This window comes from Erinaceus europaeus, chromosome 6, assembly GCF_950295315.1.
Source record: "Erinaceus europaeus chromosome 6, mEriEur2.1, whole genome shotgun sequence".
NCBI classification, from domain to species: domain Eukaryota; kingdom Metazoa; phylum Chordata; class Mammalia; order Eulipotyphla; family Erinaceidae; genus Erinaceus; species Erinaceus europaeus.
Genome location: NC_080167.1, coordinates 10,581,385 through 10,604,481, shown reverse-complemented (window position 1 = coordinate 10,604,481; position 23,097 = coordinate 10,581,385). Strand labels below are relative to the sequence as shown.

The 23,097-nt window shown below is 44.3% G+C and overlaps 1 long non-coding RNA gene across 1 annotated transcript; it reads right to left on the bottom strand.

Moving 5' to 3' along the window:
- Positions 1-364: 364 nt before the first annotated feature.
- Positions 365-17,345, bottom strand: LOC132538994 (uncharacterized). The gene is made up of 5 exons (XR_009550313.1): positions 17,303-17,345; positions 17,136-17,209; positions 5,538-5,664; positions 4,075-4,162; positions 365-672 (listed from the first exon to the last, which is right to left on the bottom strand). It is a non-coding gene; the product is annotated as an uncharacterized LOC132538994 (long non-coding RNA).
- Between the last annotated feature and the right edge of the window lie 5,752 nt (positions 17,346-23,097).

Here is a 23,097-nt window from a genome sequence, read left to right as displayed (position 1 = left end):
TGGGGGAGGGGGAGCTTCGCAAGTGGTGGAGCAGGGTTGCATGTGTCTCTCTGTCTCTTCTCTCTATCCCTCTTCCCTCCAAAATTCTCCCTGCCCTGTCAAATAAATAACTAAAAATTAAAAAAGAAACAAATAGTGGAGACCAGGTGGTGGCACACCTTTTTAACAGTACATGGTGCTAAGTGCAAGGACCCGCACAAGCATCCAGGTTCAAGCCTCCAGCTCCCTATCTATCCAGGGGTGTGTGTGGGGGGGGAGCCTCACAAGTGGTGAAGCAAGTTACCAGGCGTCTTTCTCTCCTCCTTTCTCTCTTCCCCCTCCCCTCTCCATTTCTCTCTGTCCTATCCAATAAAATGGGGGGGGGGGAATGGCTGCCAGGAGTGGTGAATTCATAGTGCAGGTACCAAGCACCAGCAATAATCCTGGAGGCAAATAAACAAACAAACAAACAAACAAAAAACCAAAACAACAAACCGAAAAACCAGAAGAACCAAATAGTAGCAACACTGATGATTTACCAGCAATGTGGTAGGTAGCACAGAGAACAGGGTGTACAAGGAGTAAGGTCATCAGCATTGCTCTCTGGTGTGAGAGTGAGGAGTTGCAAAGGTCAAGGAAGGGTTTGCATAGGAATTGGGACTGGAGGGATGTGTAGGAGTCCTTTGGAAGGCCCTGAAAGAAAAGAGAGGATTTTATTCAAGAGGAAGCAACAGAGGGGGATGAGAAACTCTGAGAAAAGCCTCATGCAAAGATGCCCAGAAGTCTGGACTCTTTCTTGTCTGTCAACCAACTCTGGAAAACAAGGACAAATATCTTTAACCTCAGTGTGCCACCACCACCCCACCCCACCTCACCCCCCTCAACAGCCACAGCAAATGAAGACCAGAGTGGCACTCACTCCCTTTTAAAGTTGTCTGGAATCCAGAGATAAAAGGCTCCATGTTAATAAAATATCATCACGGATGCTAAGGAGGTCCAGTTCTCCGGTTTCACATTTCACGACTGGAGTTTTTTTTTTTCTCCCCATAGCCTACTCAGCCAGACTTAGAGTAGCAATTTGGACATCTTTTTCTTTTTTGTCCTTGTCTTGAGAGTTAGTAATCATATCAGGAAATTGCTAAGAAGGTTTCTTGGTCACTCCACCTCTTCTGAAGTGCCACGTGTCTGCCCCTCTTATAGGAAGACAGACAGACAGACAGACAGACATACACACACACACACAATTTTTTTTTTCTTCAGAACGACTGCACTCTGGGTCATTGAATTTGGGCATATGAAGACATGGCTAATGTTCTTTCTGTAAGTGCAAAGCCGGTTCTAAATGTGTGACTCACTGCTGACAGAGAGCCTGGGCTGCTGCTGGCAGGGTTGCTTACCTGGACAGTGTTCCTACTTTGTCAAGCAACATCCAGGTTTGAGCCCAGTCCCCATGCACTGGAGGACATTTTGGTACTGTGGTGTATTTCCCTCTCTCTCTCTCTCTCTCCCTGTCTACTTGAAAAGGAAATCAGAATGGAGCATTGAAACCCCAGTGATGACAGAAGAAAAGAAAGGAAGGAAAGAAGGAAGGAAGGAAGGAAGGAAAGAAGGCAGGAAGGAAGGAAAGAAGGCAGGAAGGAAGGAAAGAAGGCAGGAAGGAAGGAAAGAAGGAAGGAAGGAAGGAAGGAAGGAAGGAAGGAAGGAAGGAAAGAAGGCAGGAAGGGAGGAAAGAAGGAAGGGTAAGTTTGGGCCAACACTGGGTTCAAATCCTACTTCAACTGTTATGTTATCTTCCTAGAACTTTCACAATAAATCACACAACAAACTCAATCACTGAATACAACAGAAATCCTCTCCACGTGCCTGAGTCCAGAAACCCCACCTCCAGATGTAGGCAGAGTTAATTCTTCTGGAAGCTTTGAGGGAGAGTCTGTTTTGGGGCTTCTCACCTACTTTTTGGATGTGGATGTTAAACCTTGGTATTTCCCCACCTGTGGTCAAGTCACTCCATTGTCTGCTTTCATGTGTCCACATATGTGCCTGTGCTTCGAACCTCCCTCTGCCCATCCCTTCACACCCTGGGGACACCAGCCCTTGGATTTAGTTTCCCAAGGCCTCCACTACATCAAGGATAATCCAACTTCTAGATCCTCAATAACATACACAAATCCCTCGTTTCTACATCAGGCCCCGTTCACATTCTAGGGCCACATTCTAGGGCCAATATCCAGCCCCACACAGACACATCACACTACTCAAAGGTCCTCTGGGCGTTGTTCCTTCCCCACTGCTGAGCCTTAGCAATGGCTTCATCTAGAAACTGTTGGTATCTTTCATATTGGTTTGGTCTCCTTCCCCCCACCTCTGGGAGATTGTGGTTTAGCCCTGCTAGTTTCCCGCACCCGCTTGTCCCCGCCCCAAAGAACCCTAGGGACTTCCAAGAGTCCAGCAGCGGCCACTGGAGGAGAAAGATGGGGAAGCACATGGTGTGGTGATTTGCCCGCTCGTGAATAAAGAAATACAGCTTCTCTGCCCAGCCTTGTGTCCTCGAGTCTCTGTCTCTGTCTACCGCCGTGAAGCTAGCCTAGGCTACTGGCACCCCCGAACCTTAACGACAAGAAACCAAGGACGCTAAGAGAGTCTGGATTCATAGAACAAGGTCACGTGCAGACATCCCTCAGCACCAAGTGCAGGTAGTTTCATGAACACCACACACAGGGGGTGCTAGGATTAGTAGTCGCAGGAATGATATCAGTATCCTCGTCTCTCAGCCAGGAGTTTTGACACACAGGGGCCAGGGCAGTGAGTGAGGCTTCAAACATCTGGATGACAACACCCTGGAGCTTTCCAGTTCTGGCTACTTGGCAACTGGTCACCCCCAGAAGCAGATGAAAGGTCATCAGGATGATTGAATACCATCAGACAAGGGGGGGCTGACTGAATCTAAATGCCATGGACATTTGTCTCCAGAGACATGCAGGCCATTCTCTGCAAGTCAGTCCCCAGGGATTCCCAAGCACTCCAGAATCAATAGGGCAGCATAGAACTGTGGGTTCGAATCTCACCAGGGAAACTGAGGCTGTGAGCAAATACTTTCACCCTTCCAAGCCACACCTTTCTGGTCCCTAAACTGAAACCAATTATGCCTCTCCCAAGGTTGTTCCAGTGATTAATCAGAGCTACATATACTTATGTCTAATTACGTATCATATATTATCTATAATTGGTAAACACTTAGATTGCTTGCTTACTAATGTTTTGCCATTCATGGAAAAATACAGGTTCAAGCCCTGTGTGACATCATGTCTCTAGTTCTCTGCTACTGGCTGTATCGAGTGGGGGTAATGAAACCAAATTCCTCTTCAGGAAGCAGGAGCAGTCTGCAGTCTCAAGCATGAGTCTCTGTGCTGATTGGTTCAGTGGACCAGAGTCTCACTATGGCATAAGGGAGTCAGCAGTGATGGAAACAAAGTGTCTTCTTGTACTCATGGATCCTACAGGGCTCATGGCTCTCACAGCTCCTGGCTCTTCAAGTTGTATTGTAAAGGAGAGATATATCCCCTTAACAACTCCTGAAGCTCATACATTACAATTTTGCCTTTTCTTATGGCTGAACGTGAATTGGTAGAATAAGAATCACAAAGCTTATTCAAATTTGATTTTGGGAAGCTCCTATGAATTTTACTGGATATAAATATACACATAAAAATCCATGTACGCAGGTTGCTTTGTTACAATGAAACTAAACGTGTACACAAAGGATTTGATGTTTTTTCCTCTCAAAACAGATTAATTTAATGACTTTCCAGGTTTGACTTGTAATATACATATATATTCAAACTGTTAACCCTAACTATTTGATACACACTTTGCAGGGTGACCTCAGGGCTATGTGAATCGAGTAAAGGGATTTGAGTCACGTTTTAATAATTCCTTGTCTAGAATGAATCACGGGGTACAATGTGCCATCAGTTTATGTAAATTCAGTTCATATTATTTAGGATACAAGACTGTTCAAAGTTCATCATAATATACCCATGATTTGTATCTCAAATTGGCATTTTGTTTGTTTTTGTTTTTAATGAGCTGTTATACCTGGATAATAGTGGCTGTCACCTCCATCAGACAGACCTGGTAGTCACTGACATGTCTTGACTGGCACCATAACTTGTGGCTGAGAAGACTTAGAGTAAGAAGTCAGAAGTGGTGGTTAAGAAACTCAGGTTAGGAGTGTTTCTGTTTCATGTGCTAGCTATTTAGCATACAATTGATTCTCCAGTGAAGCCCATCTGGGTGAGGTCATGAACTCTTCTAAATGTTGATGGGCTCAGAAGAAGATTTTTGAGAAGCTCCTTAAAGCATAGTTTTTTTTCTAGTGCTGCAGAATAAAATTGCTAAACGTTAGCGCCACTTTTTTTCAGAGACAAATTAATGGACATCCCGGTTAAAGAAAAAAGAAATGGTGTATAAAATAATAAATGGGGAGGCCGGGTGGCACACCTGATTGAGTGCATGTGTTACAATGTGCAAGCAACTGGGTTCGAGCCCCTAGTCCACACAGGCAAGAGAAAAATCTTTGAAAGTGGTGAAGCAGTGTTGCAGGTATCTCTCTGTCTCTCTCCTCCTCCCCTCTCAGATTTCTGCCTATCTCTACCCAACAAATAAATAAAGATAATAAAAAATTATAAATGGAACTATTCCATCAACAGGCAGAGTGTGATGAAAACCTATCTAGAGATGGATAGTGTGATTTCTGCAGAGACTAATGTTTAGTAAAAACATAACTGTATACTGGTCAGGAATCTTTGGTCCAATAAAAGAGCAAAGATTTAAAAAAAAATGTACCTATCTAAAAGAGACTTCCTAGCTTGGTTCCACCCGAGGATGCCTATTCCCATCTCCTCTAATTCCTCCTCTCTGGTTCCTGTTTATAAGTCGTTTTGTTCTGCTTTCCATCTTACTGCCTTCCAGACACCAAGTTGCAGATGCTACTACGATTCCATCCTGAACTCCCTAGGCAAACAACTTCACCAATGTGTCTTGGAACCTCACCTCCCCAGATACCCTACCCCACTAGGGAAAGACAGAAGCAGGATGGGGTTATGGATCCACCTGCCAACATCCATGTCCAGCAGAGAAACAATTACAGAAGCCCAACCTTCCACCTTCTGCAGCCCAAAAGAAATTTTGGCCCATACTCCCATAGTGGGAGAAATATTAGGGACGATGACTAGAAGGCTCTAAAATTCAATTCCACCAGGACTTGAAGAAAGAAGAGGAAAGAGGGAAGGGTGTATGGACATAGTAAGAAGTATACATGTAACTTAGATAGCAGGAACATTAAAAATATGAGCAAGTATATATAAATATAGTTATAGTCAACCCATATCTGTGACCTTGGGAGAACTACTGCAGTTTCCAATGGAGGTGGGGGGGGGGGGGACAACTCTGGTGGTGGGGAAGCTGTGGAATTACACCCTTGTTGTCTTATAATTTTGTAAATCAATGTTAAATCACTAATAATTTAAAAATTCCATGTACCACACACATATACTTACATATGTGCAACATGTACTGTGTAAACAGGCAGCAGCTGATTCTCCTTTCTCCTGCTTCTTGCTGGCTGCCTCTTCCATCCCACTGGTAACTCACACATCCAGGCACATCCTGTATGCTGCATAGTAGCTTTTTTTTAAAAAAATGTTTATTTATTTCCTTTTTGTTGCCCTTGTTGTTTTAGTTATTATTGTTGTTGATGTCGTCATTGTTGGACAGGACAGAGAGAAATGAAAGAGATAGGGAAGACAGAGAGGGGGATAGAAAGATAGACACCTACAGACCTGCTTCACCACCTGTGAAGTGATTCCCCTACAGGTGAGGAGTCGGGGGCTCGAACCAGGTTCCCTACTCAGGTCCTTGTGCTTAGCGCCACGTGCACTTAACCCGCTGTGCTACCGGACTCCTCATAGTAGTTTTTTTGAGTCTAGAGCTTTTGCTTTGTAGAAATAGGTGTTGCTGGGTTTCCAGAATCCGAATCCTTTGAAATTTCACACTGATAAAGAATCAACATGGGGGTTGGGTGGCAGCGAAGCGGGTTAAGCGCATGTGGTGCAAAGCTCAGGGACCAGCTTAAGGATCCCAGTTCGAGCCTCGTCTCCCCACCTGTAGGAAGGGTCGCTACACAGTTAGTGAAGCAGATCTGCAAATGTCTTTCTCTTCTCCTCTCTCCATTTCTCTCTGTCCTATCCAACAACAGTGACAGCAATAACAACACTAATAATAACCACAACAACAATAAAGCAACAAAAGGGGGGGGAAGCCTCCAGGAGCAGTGGATTCATGGTGCAGGCACCAAGCCCCAGCAATAACGGTGGAGGCAAACAAAAAAAATCAACATGGAAATGTTATAAAGTTTTTATTTCACTAGACTAATAAAAGTTGTTTAGAGAAATCTAAGCCCTCAAATAGTCTGGATTTCCTATATTGCTCCACAAACAGAACTCAGGAAGAGGAGGAGATGATGGAGAATTCAGCCTTCCTTGCCTCAAGAGAGATAGGTTCTGGGTGCTGAGGAGATAGCACAATGGTTTGCAAAAAGATCTTCATGACTTAAGGTTCTGAGGCTCCAAGTTCAATCCCCAGCACCTCTATAAGACAGAGCTGATCAGTGCTCTGGTCTCACTCTCTGTATCTTCCTCCTCACCTCTCTCATCAAAATAACTACATTTTTAAAAAGAGAGATGACGTCTGTGCTGGAGGAGAAGCCAAAGACTGGGACAATGTGTTATTCTTTTCCTTTTCTTTTCTTTCTTTCTTTCTTTTTTTTTTTCTGAGTGGATACTGAACCTCACTAAGGTTTAAATAGCTGAGCATGGGAGTTCGACTCAGGCCACAAGACACCTCAGGTAACACATTAAAGAATATGTTCTCATATGTTCCCTCTCAGTTTCCCAGCCTCCACCTTTAAGGCGAAGCGAAAAAGCACTTTCTTCTGTTTAATATGCCCCATGCTCCTCTTTTTTAAATGATTACACTATGCCAGAATAGGTTTCACATAAAACCAGTTCTCTTTTTTTTTTTTTTGCTTCCGGGGTTATTGATGGGGCTCCATGCCTGCACTACGAATCCACTGCTCCTGGAGGCCATTTTTTCCCATTTTGTTGCCCTTGTTGTTTATCATCGTTCTTGTTATTATTATTGTTGTTATTGGTGTCATTGTTGTTGGACAGCAAGAAATGGAGAGAGGAGGGGAAGACAGAGAGGGGGAGAGAAAGATAGTCACCTGCAGAAGCGACTCCCCTACAGGTGGGGAGCTGGTGGCTTGAACCTGGATCCTTCTGCTGGCCCTCATGCTCTGCACCACATGCGCTTAATCGCCGGCCCCCTCTTATTGATTTTTATTTTTGACTTTAAAGGATACTTTGAGAGGCTGGGATGGGGTGACACAGAAGATGTGAGAACAGAGGTGAAGAGAACAATAATAGCCCGAGTCCATTCTTACTCAGAGGTGATGAGTGAGCACAGTCTAAACAAACTAGTCTGCAGGGAAGTGTGTCCTTCAGACAGCGGGAGTGCAGCCCCTAGACAGCCCTGCATGTCAGATGGCGTGCATCAAGTGTCAGGGTCCAACTGCCTAGGGGTGGCCATTTTGTCTTCCCTTCAGATGGCGTGCATCAAGTGTCAGGGTCCAACTGCCTAGGGGTGGCCATTTTGTCTTCCCTTCAGATGGCGTGCATCAAGTGTCAGGGTCCAACTGCCTAGGGGTGGCCATTTTGTCTTCCCTTCAGATGGCGTGCATCAAGTGTCAGGGTCCAACTGCCTAGGGGTGGCCATTTTGTCTTCCCTTCAGATGGCGTGCATCAAGTGTCAGGGTCCAACCGCCTTGGGCCGGCCATTTTGTCTTCCCTCCTGCAGCTGCAAAATGGATTTTAGAGAGGGTACACTTCTCACAGTTGCAGGAGGTGACAGGCCAGTATCAAGATGTCAGAAGCTTTGATTTCTTTTACAAGGTCTCTCCTATTTTTTTTTTTTTTTTTTTTTGCCGCCAAGGTTATCATGGGGCTTGGTGCCTACACCGTGAATCCACTACTCCTGGCGGCCATTTTTTCCTTTTTCTTTCTTTTTTTTAAATTTTCTTTTCTTTACTTTCTTTCTTTTTCTGTTCTTTCTATTTTTCTTTGACAGGACAGACAGAAATTGAGAGGGGGAGAGGGAGAGAGATAGAGAGGGAGACCGGAAAATACCTCCAGACCTGCTTCAGTGCTCACTGAAGTAAGTATTCCCTCTAGAGGTGGGGAGCAGGGCCTTTGCTCAAGGTGACATATGTGCTTAAGCAGATGCACCCCTGCTCGCCCCCACCCCTCAGTGCCTCTCCTTGACAAGCAGATGGTCACTCTTGCTGGTTTTTCAAATAATTGTCTCTCCCCAATCAAGCATCCTTGGGATTTCTTTCTTTCTTTCTTTCTTTCTTTCTTTCTTTCTTTCTTTCTTTCTTTCTTTCTTTTTTAGGAGGAGACCAGATTTCTATTATTTAATGAGGTGCTGGCCGATGAGCCCAGGACTTCATGCATGTACTTCCATCACCTCATCTGCTAACTTGAGAAGAGTCTCTTCAGAGAGATTTCCTGTCTCTACCTCTCTCCTTCTCTCTGTCTCTCTCTTGTCTTTTTGTCAACACAGGTGCTTCACAGGTCCAGTTCAACTTCTTCAGAAAGAAGAGATGGACAAGAGGAGAGAGAGAGAGAGAGAGAGACATAGAATGACAACAAGCACCAGAGCCTCCTCAGGTGCAGTGGGAACCAGGATTGCAGCTGGGCCACATAAATGGCAAAACAGGGAGTCACGCGGTAGCACAGCAGGTTAAGCGCATGTGGCGCAAAGCACAAGGACCGGCATAAGGATCCCGGTTCGAGCCCTCAGCTCCCCACCTGAAGGGGAGTCGCTTCACAGGCGGTGAAGCAGGTCTGCAGGTGTCTATCTTTCTCTCCCCCCTCTGTCTTCCCCTCCTCTCTCCATTTCTCTCTGTCCTATCCAACAACGACAACAACAATAATAACTACAACAATAAAACAAGGGCAGCAAAAGGGAATAAATAAATAAATATTTTTTTTAAATGGCAATACAGGCACCTTCCCAGTAAGCCATCTTGCCAGAACAGGGAGGTTCTTTTGACTAAGACAGAGACAGATATATCTACAGTTTGGTTCTAAGTACAAGTCATGTGCACATAGAGTTGGAAAAAAGATGCGGTTTCACAGAAGGAAATCTCAACTTGCCCTGTCCTACTGCTCCTTTTAAAATTGATGAGCTGGGCTCTGCCTGACCTTTGCCCCAACGTGCATGATTACTTCTGTATTAAGAGAACAGCCTCACTCTAGAATTACCCATCTCAAATGGCCAGCAGACACATGATGAAATATTCAACTTCCCCAGTAATAAAATAAAAACAGTGGAGCAATGACTTATCATGTTTCACCTAGCAAATTAGCAATTTTGCTTTGTTTTATTTTTTCATTTGTAATGGCTTACAATAGCCAATTGGGGGTCAGGGTTTGGGGAAATGGACCTTATGATAAACTGTGATGGAAAGAGGATATTGCTCAAGCTCAGCTGATGAAAGGAATCAAGCATCTGCAAAAGATTCAAAGCAGAACATTGATTCCAAGATTCTTTGTACGAGAGACACAAAAGACACAAACATGTAACTACACAGGTGTTCACTGCAATGGTGCACGTTTTCCCCACTATCTGACCAAAAAAGGTTCTCCTGTGAATCTCAACTGCAAGGCCAGCCATGAGCAAGCTGCCTCTCCTGAGTTGGTAAAGAAGGCAGTGGAAGGGCCAGGTGGTGGCACACCTGGTTGAGTGCATATGTTACAGTGCCCAAGGACCAGGGTTCAAGCCCCTAATCCCCACCTGCTGGGGGAAAGCTTCACGAGTGGTGAAGTAGGGCTGCAGGTGTCTCTCTGTCTCTGTCTCTCTATCTATCTCTCTATCTCCCCCTTCCTCTCAAATTCTGGCTGTCTCTAGTCAATAAAAATAATTAAAAAAATAAAAAATGAAGGCATTCTCAAACAAGATTCACAGATAGCTGTGTTGCTAAGAAGGCATCATATATTATTCATGCATGCACCCACCTATCTCCAAGCTACCATCCTATTTTTTTGTTTGTTTCATTGATCTTTTCCCCACTATATTGAGATATAATTGGCATGCAGCACCTGTGTAAACATAAGATATAAAGTGTAAAGATGGGATATGTGTTTATGACCCCAGTCAAGTCAGCAAGTACATCCATGACCACACATAACTGGCACTTTGAGAACTTTTAAGACCCTCTCTCAACACCAAATTGTCAACTAAACTCCCCCCAGGGGGTGTGCCAGACCCCCACGACTTCCTCCTCTCATAACTGGAAGTTTTCACACACTGAGCACCTTCCCCCACTTTGCCATCTTCAACCTCTCGACAAAAATTAGTCTACTCTCTGCTTTTTTTTTTTTTCTTTGTAGGGAGGTGGCACGAGAGACACAGAGAGACTGGAACACTTCTCACTTCCAGTGCCAGGGATCATGGAACCTATGGACTCATGCATATAAGCCTGGTGCTCTTCCCCTGAGCTGTCTGTCTGGCCAGGGTTAGCTGTTTTCTGATTCCAAGTAGAAGAGAGATGACACAGTGTCTGCCTTTCTGTTTCTAATTTAATTCATTTAGTATAATGCCCTCAAGTTTCATTCAGGATTTTTTTTTCTGTCTTCTGGCTGAATTGCATAGTAGGCATTCACAGCACATACATGTACATGCAATATACTATATATCATGTTTTCTTTCTGTGGAGACACAGAGAGCTTTGTTGTTGTTTTGGTTATTACTATTATTATTATTATTATTATTATTCTCCATAGCACTGCTTAGTTCTAGTTTATAGACTGTAGGGATTGAATCTGGGACTCTGGAGCCTCAGGCTGGAGAGTCTCTTTGCATAACCATTATGCTATTTACTCCTCACAGGAGGTAGGGGAGGGGTTATGGTTCTGGCTCCTTCCATGAGAAGGTTTCCTAAATCCACTAGCCTCTAGATTTTTATTCCATCTTTCTCAAAGACTCCTGCACATTTTCTCTACAGTTGGGAGTTAGCTTCCAGTGGGGACCAATGTTGCCTCAGATATTGAAGTCCGCTTGGTAGACTGTCTTAGGGATTCTTCACTGCAGTCCTGAGAGGTTTCCCCTCAGCCCCATTGTACAAGGGAGGCAATTAGAGAGTTCAGACAATGTTGCTGATTGGCCAGCAAGTCAATTGCTGATAGGCCCCCAAGCCAGATCCCAACTATTTACTCTTAATCAACCTCTGAAGAGTGACCTTCAACTTCCAGTCTCCATTGTACTGGGAGCTCATTCTACCACTCTGCAATATATTTCTTTTATTATTTTTATTTATTATTTTCTTTGAAGGCAGTTTTTCTAACCTCTTCCCCTTTTCCCACCCCCCTCCCACCCCACATTCTTTCTTTTATGAAACATTCAATCCATGCAACCTTTGACAGGGGGGGAGAATCTGAAAGCCCTAGTGCAATGGAAATGCTAAAGCTTCTTCAAACTTAAGTAGCATTAGAAGCAATTACATTTGTGTACATGTAGAAAGGCCTTTGCTTTGTCTGATCCTCCCCCCCCACACACACACACACCCAGGGGCCATAAACTATTAGCAGGGAAAGCTGTTAACCCTTTCTGAGCTCCTCAGAGCTGAAGGCTGCAGGCCCAGGGCTTTATCTGATTTTCCCCCTCTGTGGTCAGCGTTCCACCATGAGGCTGCTGCTCTCAAAGTGGCACTGATATCTGTTTACTCAAACAGATTCATGTTTTTATCTCAAGATGGGTTTTCATGGGAACAGGATTACGTGGCGGGTTCCGGTGTAGAGCTGCTTGAGTCATCCACTGAAAACAGAAGACAAGCTAATAAAACATTGGTCTAATTCTCTGCATTTAGTGATAGAGCTTTTATATCTTTCTTTTCTTCTCCTTTCCTGGTAGTTTCCATTGACCTAAACCTCTTATTGTTTACACAGACACACACACACACACACATACACACACACACACACACACACACACACACACACAGTTTATAGCTAAGAAGAGGCTATGATGAAAAATGAGGTGGTGCACCATGCTATTCAAATACAGTGAAGATGAAAATAACGTCTTTGGCAAAGTGCAAAGCTATAAAACTTCCCAAGACATACACTTTGACGCTCAAGGAGAGAAGCAACAGATTCTACCCCATGGATTGCTCCAGGAAAAAAAAAATTCTCTTTCACTTGAGAATTGCTGCAGTTTGGTTCGTGCCAAAATTTGGGCCCTTGAAAGAGACAATTTCTCCTTTCTACCCTCTGGGCTGGATGAGGCTGAGCAGGGCAAGTCTTCAGGCCCATGTGGTGTAGCTCTGGGCTGGACCATTCAGGGCCTATGTGAAAATTGGGGCTGATGACTGGGACCTGGGGAACCTCCTCGGCCAGCATGTCTTCACCCTACATGTACTTTCAGAGCGTCCTGTTCTGGGGCTTCCTCCCAGCATGATGGGGTGTAGATTTGGAGGTGGGTTTCTTTGACACTGATTTTAAAGAGGAAGAAGTTGCCAGCACCTTACTGCGACCTGAATTCAGTAGTCCTAGCAAGCTAGTTCCTTAATTTCTTCTACATGATCTGTCAGTGAAGGTCATCTCAAGTTCAAGGGAAGAATAAAAGCCTGGGGGTCAGTACAAAGAAGTTACAGGCAGGTAGGAACCCCAATCTTCATCACACACAGGGTGACAAATTGCTAGTTAAGACTTTCAAACACAAGTTGCGGGTACGAAACTTGTATAGCAGTGAAAAGGAATGAACTGCAGGGACCTGTAAAACTCTTAAGAAAGCTCCCAAATATCAGAGTAGGGAAAATACAAGACACAAAATAGTGCACACCGTGAGTTCATTTCTGGAAGACTGAAAGTGACTAAAGTAAGCTACACTTGGCCCTTGGACAATATGGCTTTGCACATCACAGGTTCACTTACATGAGAATTTTTTTTCTTTTTTCCTATTCCTTGGTTACGCGTTCATGGACTCAACCAACCACAAAATGCCGGTGGTTGATTGGGTCTGCAGATGTGGAACCCACAGACACAGAGGTCGATTGTCAAGGACCTGAGCACCCACAGATGTTGGTATTTGGTGGGTGGTCTTCAAACCAATCCCTTTTGGACACCAAGAATGACTGTAAGCTAGATCCTGGGGAGTTGAGAATTATCCAAATGTGTTCTTTGTTGTTGTTGTTGTCTTAAAAATGAAAAGGACAGGGAAATAGTCTATTTATTTATTATGAAATAGAGTAAGAATGACAGAGACCAGAGTACCACTCAGCACTAGCAGTGATGCAGGTGTCCATTATCCGGAAGTGACATGGAACATCTCTGAATGCTGGTGACCAGGCCAGGCCATACCTATGTTTGATTCTAGTGTCTAGTTGACTAGGCATATTTTCTCTTTCTGTGATATATATATATATATATATATATATATATATATATATATGATTTATTTTGCATTTTACTTTCCATTGAGCTTTTTGTTTTTGTTTTTTTTTAACTGAAAGAGAAAAACTGGGTGAGAGAAATAGCGTAGTGGTTACGCAAAAAAACTCTCATGCCTGAGGTTCCAAAGTCCCAGGTTCACAGCCCTGCACCAGCATAAGCCCCCTTTAGAAAGTCTTGGGCCCTCCTCAATCGCTATCGAACAGGCCATGGCGGGTGCGCCGCTATGTTCCATCGCTGGGGAGCCAGAGACGACCCGAACTGCCCCTGCAGCTACAGACAGACTATGACCCACATAGTCAACGACTGCCACCTCTCCAGATTCAAAGGAGGTCTCGAAACTTTACATCAGGCTCAACCTGACGCTGTTGACTGGCTACGGAAGAAGGGCAAACGCTAGAAGAAGAAGAAAGTCTTTTGGAGGGTGGGGGTAGATGGCATAATGGTTATGCAAAGAGACTCTCATGCCTGAGGCTTGGAAGTCCCAGGTTCAGTCTTCCACACCACAATAAGCCAGAGCTGTGCAGTGCTCTGCTGTTTCTCTCTGTGTCTTTCTCTCTCTGCATCTCTCTCAAAAATAAAATAAGTAAAATACTTTAAAAAAAAAAGTCTTTGGGTAAGGAGTTCTGAACCCCTGCCCCCTGTCTCTCCAGTCTCTCATCTCCTGAAAAGGGTCCTATCCAGTCTGGGGCAGCACCCTGGCCATCACCTGCACAACTGCCTAGTTCTTCAGGCTCTCTTCCATGCCCCCGGGATGTGGTATATTGCCACCCCTGGTGACCTGATCTGGTGTCAGGCTCTGATGGAAGCTTCTCCTCCTGGCTGCTGACAGGTGACAGGCCAAGTGGCCATTGGGGCCATGCCAGGATGTAATAAATCTTTCGGGCACCAAGAATCTGCCGATGACAGCAGTGCAGATCAGTGGAACCAGCTGGGCTCCATGTCCCAGGAATCACATGGTGTTTACTCTGCCGCCAGACACCCAGCACCCACTCTGCTGGAAGCCACCAACACTGCCTGCAAGGGCCTCCTCTGGAGAAAGTCCAGATTCAATAATCATGTAAGTAGGAGTGCAATTCTGTTTGGGTTTATTACAGAGGTTGCCATTTCAAAGGGACAGTGTCTTCTAGGGTCTTTTCTTGGGGACTGCTGAAGCATGACCTAATTTAATCGATGGATGAAAATTCTTATGCTAAAATAAAAAAATAAAGGTGTGTATGTGTGGGGTGGCAGGGAGAGGGAGAGGGCAGACGGACTTTTCTTTGAAAAAGAACGGATTCAGTCTTCTGATGGTTTTGATGGGTCTTAGAAAAATGCAGACCGGATGCCACACTGACATTAGCGACATCCAGAGGGAGGGCCAGGAGGGGTGTTCACTGTCAGGACAACGCTGACACTGTCAAAAACTCTTCCCAAACTACTATTGTGCTCTGGTCTTCTAACTGCTCTGCAGACAGGTGAGGTCAGATGTCATTTGATTAATTTTAAAGATGAAAGTAAGAGCTCAAGAGGCTTTTTTAGATTTTTTTTTTTCCCTGAAACTCCTGAGTGGAGCATGAGTGGAGTTGTTGTCTCTTCATTTTTAAAGCCGAGGAAAAATCTTTGAGGAGTGAGGATCATGCCGCAATAGATACAAGTACACTGATGAAGAAGAATGGGAGAGGGGGGGAGAGAAGGGGAGCAGCAGGGGAAGGAAACAAAAAAATAAAGAAGAGGGAGGAAGTGGAAGGCTTGAAGGGCAGGGAAAACTGAGTGAGTAGTATGGGTGCAGTTTTTAGCATCTACTATGTTTAATACAATGAGTAAGGTTCTTTCTTCATTTTAATTACCTTTATTTATTTATTGGATAGAGGTCACCAGAAATTGAGAGGAGGGGGGAGACAGAGAGGGAGAGAGAAAGATAGATATTTGCAGACATGCTTCAGCACTTCTGAAGCCCACTCCTCCCCCCAAAAAAAGTGGGAAGCCCAGGGCTCGAACTCGGTGGGATCCTTGCCTGAGTCCTTGCACTTAGTACTATGTGTGTTTAACCCTTTTAATAAATTGAAGGACTTCTGAAACTTTAGTAGCCCCTCTTCCCCCACTGTTAGTCAATGAGTTTCTGTTTTTAGTAATCAAATAATCATCAAGTCACCACTGAGCTTTACCTGACTTTAGCCAAGACTTACTATTTGATAGAAAAAAGGACTGTTTGAAGAGTGGGTTAACTACTGCCTCAGAGGGATGCTGTTAGCTCTGTAGAACTGAGGTGAGCAGCATGGGTCCTTGAGGTAGCTTAGCTGGAGTACCAAGCGCCAAGGACTGGCACGGGATTTGAACCTCAGCTCCCCACCTGCAGGAGGGTCGCTTCACAAATGGTGAAGCAAGTCTGTAGGTGTCTCTCTCCCTCTCTATCTCCCCCTTCCCTCTCAATTTCTCTGTCCTATCCAATAAAATGAAAAAAAAAAAAAAAAAAAAAGGCCTCTGGGAGGAGTGGATTTGCAGTGCGGCACCAAGCCCTAGCAACAACTCTGTAGGCAAAGAGGGGGGGGGGGGGGACCTAGATAGTGCATCTGTCTTGTCATGTACATAACCCAGATTCCAGCATAGTCTCCACAACACTGGTTGGAGTTTCACTGCTGTGGTGTCCTTTTCTCTCTCTCAACCAGTGTTGGAGTTTCACTGCTGTGGTGTCCTTTTCCCTCTCTCTCTCTCTCTCTCTCTCTCTCTCTCTCCCTCTCCCTCTCCCTTTCCCTCTCCCTCTCCTTCTCCCTCTCCCTCCTCCTCCTCCCTCCTCCCCCTCCCCCTCTCCTTTTCCCTCTCTCAGAAAAAAGTTGTGGAGAGTAATCAAAAAAAGAATAACAAAAAATAATCAACAACAACAACAACAACACCCCACACAACCAAAAAGAAGAAAAAAAAAGAACAGAAAGAAAATCAAGGTGCTTATAACCTGGAATCATTTTCCTAGTGAAGACAGAGGGCAAGGGAATTTGTGGGTATCTGTGTTGCAATCTCTAGTATTTATTTGGTCACCGAATTCTGGCCTCCTTTGCTTTCCAATGAGGTGAGGGTGGGGGGTGGAATCCTATTCAAGGCCACTGTGTGGTTGAAAAGTTGACTTCTTTCTTATACAAAGTGAGAAGTGCACTCAAGGGCTAGAATGAGCTTAGGTTAGACTGCACCCATCCACTCAAGCCATTTTGTGAGAATTTATCCTTCTTCCCAACTCAGTTCCGCTGACTTTCAGTTGGTTCTATTCTGAAGCACACTTCCTTCACCCTAGGCTCAAAATGACAATGGCAAGCAGACCGCTTAACTCACTATTCCAGCAAATGTCCCAGGAGAGGGCCACATTGGGCTGGCTTGAGTCACATGACCACTCCTGAGCCAATCACTACAAAGCAGCTGGGGAGGACAGCCTAGTTTTGAATGGTCAGAACTAGGTCATGTGCCCACTGAGAATGGCCCTGCCTACACTGCCGCATCCACCATATGGCCTCCAAACTAGGAGAGACATGTCAGTCCAGGGCAAACGTCTGGCAGCATTGTGTTAAGGCAGGAAAGTTGATAGGAAGTGGAGATGATGGACAGATATGCAATACTCACAGGTAAAGTTAGTCCTGTCATATGATCTTTTCACCACACTACAATTTCTAGACTTTTCATTTGGGTCAGCGGACCTGGTGGGGAATTTTAAGAATTAGGCAATTGTAGGTGTTTTGAAACCCGTTAGTTCATATTCCACATTTTACAGCTGAGGATAAGTGACTCACCTCCAGGCACACATCTGTTGAGAAAGAGGCATGCAGCATCTGAAGCCCAGGCTAGGACACCAGGTCGCCCTGCTGGGCAGTTTCCTCCTCTGACTAACAGGGCAACCAAGCAACTGGCAGATTCCAGACTTCTCACCATTTCCCAACAAGACTTCTATCACGGCTTTGACCAAAGGGGATATTCCACACACCGGAACGAGATGATATCAGAAATCCAAATGCAAAACAGGCTTTCCACATCCCCTTTAGCCAATGGGAGTGTATAGTACAAATCATTTTTTTTCCACAATGATAGACATTCCATTATTTCCAACTAGTCTACTAAGGGGGAAAAAAAAACATATATAAGGGAAGGGATGGATGTAGTTTTGATTCAATTGTTTTTTGGGGTTTGTAAGAGAAGTCACCCAAATATGTCATCAAGAGTTTTGAACTCTTTTTGTCATGAACAATTTGCTTGTGATGGTTCTTTGCAAGTCTATGCAGAGAGCGATCTGTTACTTAAAACAGGTCAGCAAAGTGCGACCCAAAGGCCAAAGGCAGGCCACCATTCTTTTTCTGTTACGGTTTGTCGCACACGCTCCAATAAAGATTGTCCTTAGCTGCAATGACACAACTTGACACAGCAGTGACAGAACTGAGCTTCTGTGCCAGACCTGTGGCCTGCAGAGGCAGGTACTCACCATCCACACCCCGAAAGGAAACTGTGGTGACGCCTGACTTAGGATGCCAGAACAGCAGGCCGAAAGAAAATCGTAGGGTTCGTTTCATCTCAAGGTCCCTCAGATCACAGGCAATATCTAATACATAGTCTTTGGACATCTATTGACAAATCTGCTATTTAACTTTCTTTGAACTAAACCCATTTCTATTGCGGAGGAGCTATTTTAAACTTCTGATTTTTGGCTTTTCCAAGACGATCCAAAGCTAACCTTATCAGAGTAAGGACTACAAAAGCTGAATAAGGGCAAGAGACTGGCATACTTTAACGATGACTCCTTAGTCACTACCAGGCCACCCCATCAGCTGGGGCCCTAGTCGGGGAGTCCTGGGATTCCCATACAGACACAATGAGCCTAGACCTCAAACAGATCCCTCTCTCCACTATCACTGGTTCATCTTCATCAGGAACAACATAATGGACCCCTTTGAGTGTCCCCATAGAACCTTGCCCTCAATGTGTATCAGTAATGGTAGGGAATGTTCCATCCTCTGAAGGGGAACTGGATAACATACTCTATCTATCTACCACCTGAGGAAGATGGGTCCTGAAACTGGGGCAGCTTGGAATGTTCCTACTCATGACCACAGAATGCAAATTCGGACCTACAGGGATGTAGAGGTTACATAGGCTCCTAAGCTGAATATGGGCCCCAGATCAAATCGATGGGATTTACAGTCAACAATAACACAGTGATGGGCATTTTTCCGAGCTTAAGTTTGAGACCCAGTGATCAATTCCAACTCTCTCATGATTGAGTTGGGGTAAACTGAGGCTGAGAGAGAACATTTGATGACTGACTCAAGATCACGTGATAAGGCGATAAAGCTGATGGTGGAATACAAGTGAGAGTCCCTAGGTCTTGGCTTCATTACTTGATGCTGTTGTCTCTCTCTCTCAAGGGTTCTTGATCAGAATGCAATTATTGCCTTTTTTTTTAAAGAGCAAATATTTTATAACCTCCCTTTATTGCACAGACACAAAAATCATAGACAATAAAACCTCCACACATAATTTATAGATGGCACGCCTTAACAGATTCACATGGTTTGCACATACCCAAAGCTGCAGGAATAGAACAAAGACTTGAGGAATAACCCCACATAGGTAACGCCCACCCGGAGAGCAGGGTGACTACAGTGGTTGTACCCACACCAGCTGAAGTGTGTGTGTGTCGTGCTGCACAGCCCCGGCAACTCCAGCCCTACTTGGTGGCATTGTCTGGAGTGACCTATTTTCCCACCCTGTCATGGACACAGTCAAGTTGTGGCTTCCCTTGGATTGTGTGGCCTGTGGCATGAGGGCAAAATCAAGGATACACTGGTTAAGTATAAAAAAGAAGGAGAAGGAGAGGAAGAAGAAGAAGAAGAAGAGGAAGATGAAGAGGAAGGAGAAGGAGAAGAAGAAGGAGAAGGAGAAGGAGAGGAAGAGGAAGAAGCAGAAGGAGAAGGAGAGGAAGAAGCAGAAGAAGCAGAAGAAGCAGAAGAAGAAGAAGAAGAAGAAGAAGAAGAAGAAGAAGAAGAAGAAGAAGAAGAAGCAGAAGAAGAAGAAGAAAAAGAAGAAGAAGAAGGAGAAGGAGAAGGAGAAGGAGAAGGAGAAGGAGAAGGAGAAGGAGAAGGAGAAGGAGAAGGAGAAGGAGAAGGAGAAGGAGAATGTTCTGGGGGCTGGGTGATGGAGCACCCGGTTAAGCACACACAGTACTAAGTGCAAAAACCCATTCGTGGAACTGGGTTCGAGCCCTTGTTCCCCACCTGCAGGGAGGAAGCTTCAGGAGTGGTGAAACAGGTCTACAGGTAGCTTCCTCTCTCCTTTTTTATCTCCCCTTCCTCTCTCAGTTTATCTCTGTCTTATCTAAAAAATGGGGAAAAAATGGCCACTGGGAGCAGTGAATTCATAGTGCAGGCACTGAGCTCCAGTGACAACCCTGGAGGGGAAAAAAAAAAAAAAGACTTGTAGTAACATAGTTTCTGGACTCAGATAATCATCAGCAGGCTTCTCATCCACCCAAAGCTTATTCTTTTTTTTTTTTTTTTTTTTTTTACCAGAGCACTGCTCAGCTCTGGCTTGTGGTGGTGCAGGGAATTGAACCTGGGACTTTGGAGCCTCAGGCATGAGAATCACTTTGCATAACCATTATGCTATCTACCCCTGCCCCCAAAGCTTATTCTATTGGTACATTTGAAAGTCTTGTGGATACAGGGAAAGTTCTCAAAGGGTGAGGCTGTCTTGTTAATTATAAGATAGCTTAAGGCCCTGACCATTGCCCACTAAGTTCCAGTCATGTTCTGGCCCCACTGAGGTAGTTAAATAACAGTCACAAATGTCTAACTCTTCTTTGAGGAGGGAGGAGAGGCCGCTGTTATTATTGACTAATCACCAATAGGAACCTTTCCCACCTTCATCCTGGGCTGTTGGGTCTGCATCTGTGCAGCACAATCCACCTGCCTCAAAGAATCATGGGAGACTTTGAACCATTTGGAAGACCTATCTAATGAGACTGATTTCTGGGGATTTGCCTGGCCCGCTTACTAGGGAGAATCCTGCAGTGATTGCTTGGGGGTGGATTTGGAGGACATTCTGCAAAGACGTGGAAATAATATTTCCAATACCCACATGTGCAATCTCAGGCCAACAGGAACCAGTGAAAGCAGAGATTGGAGGCCCAGCTCCCAGAGCCTTTTGTGTGGAGAGAAAAGATGACCCACGATGGGGATGAGGGCCTGAGAAAAAAAGTAGAATCAATCAGATCAGGCCCTATTTGGTCAATAAGAGAAGGAAAAATTCTAGACTGGGCAGCTATTGTTATGTAAATGAGATGCAACTCCCCCTCAGTGTCCAAGTTTTGAGCTCTGCTCCCTTGAACAGTGGCTTAAGAGAGCCCTCAAAGATGTTTTTACCACATGTGCAAGAAATTAAAATTAGGCCTAAGCTCATCTGAAGAGTCACTTTGACATTGCCATATGTTGGGAGCAAAGCTGGGTTTTGGATTTAGCAAACATCTTAAACTATTTTTCAAATGATTTAGGTTCAGCAAGACCCCAACTGTATTTTTTATTCTCCAAGTACCTTTCTCCCCCCTTGTTTTAAACCCTAGGGTATTTGGAAGAGAATTCAAGCCACATGTTTCTGATTCATTTACACTTAACTCATCGGCATGCTGTTTTCCAAGAGTCATTTGATGTCCAAGAAGACCTTTGGAAATACATGTTAAGTATATATATATATATATATATATATATATATATATATATATATACACATACATTTATATTCATACACACACACACACACACATCCCAATTTCTTCTTATATTTTCTAAGATTTAGCCAGCTCAAAACACCAAAGAGATCGAGTCAAATGAGAGAAAAGCAGCATCCTTTGAGTACTCACTCAACTTGGCAGAAAGAAATTCTCTCTTCCTAGCCAAAGACAGACTTAACAAATGCCACAGTGTAGCCAGGCCCCTGGGGGAGGGGCATCTCAGAACTGTAGGCCCAGGAAGAAAAGGGACAGATTGATTCTTTGAGTGTGGCAACACAGAAACCAGGAGAACATAGGTAACGCCTGTTTTGCAAGGGTGCTAACTCAGAGCATAGGATCATGCCTCTGTGGAAACCTATATTGGTAGGTTGCAGAGAGAGAGAGCATAAATTACATAGATAGATGATATGTATGAAAGAAGAATAAATAGATAAGTTGGGAGTAGAGACATACACATGTAAATATCACATATGCATACATCTTTAAACATTTTTATTAGTGATTAAATAATGACTAACAAGATTGCAACAGGAATATAATCCCGTATTGCATAACTTCTGCATCCAGTCACCTGTAGATGCGGATTTAGGCTGTTCCCACTCTTCTACTATTGCGAATGATGCAGCTACGAACATATGGGTGCATATGTCCCTTTAGAGTAATGTTTGCATATTCTTTGGATAAATGCCTTCGAGGAGTGGTATTGCTGAATCATAAGGTAACTTCATTATTATTTCTTAAAGGACTCTTCATACAGTCTTCCAAAGAGACTGCTCCAATTTCTTCTTTGTTCTTTGTTTCTTTTGGTGAAGAAAAGAAGACTCAGTTACCTCACCTGCTCAAGCCCATTGCAGTTGTCAAGTGGTCAGTGCAAGACATGAACCCCAGCCTGAAAGCTGTGTTCACGTTTGCTAGTGAGTTGCCATAGCTCACCACCATGGCTCTCACTATTATGATTTATAAGCTAGCAAAAACTCTCCTTCAAAAAGGAAAGTGATTACAAGGGATACCTATACTGAAAACAAAGGAGTATATGTATATCTTCAGTCTATTCAAAAATTAATTTTTTGTAAAACATAACATTCACATTGGGAAGATGAGACCCTTATAATGAACATAAAAATGTGAAAATCGGGAGTCGGGCCGCAGCGCAGCGGGTTAAGCACACATGGTGCAAAGTGCAAGGACCAGTGTAAGGATCACAGTTTGAGGCCTCTGCTCCCCACCTGCAGGGGAGTCGCTTCACAGGTGGTGAAGCAGGTCTGCAGGTATCTGTCTTTCTCTCTCCCTTTGTCATCCCTCCTCTCTCAATTTCTCTCTGTCCTATCCAACAATGACGACATCAATAACAACAACAATAATAATTACAACAACAATAAAAAGAACAAGGGCAACAAAAAGGAAATAAATAAAAAGAAGCTTTAAAAAATGTGAAAATCAAGAATTATCTATGAGGCTTGGAATTTTGTACAACTTCATTCACCTTCTTATTCTGTAGTCTTTAGGTAGCACAGTGACCAGACAGAGAGAATAAGAGCCACTATTACTAAGTAGAAGTCACATCATTCAGAAAACAGATTGGGCCAGGCGGTAACACACCTGGTTAAGTGCACGTAGTGTGAAGCACTGGCACTGCCACTAGGAATCCTAGTTTGATCCCCCCCACTGGGATCCTGGTTTGAGTCCCTGGCTCTCCACCTGCAGGGGGTATGCTTTGCAAGTGGTGAAGCAAGTCTGCAGGTGTCTTTCTTTCTCTCCCCCTGTCTTCCCCTCCTCTTTCAATTTCTCTCTGTCTTATTGAACAACAACAGC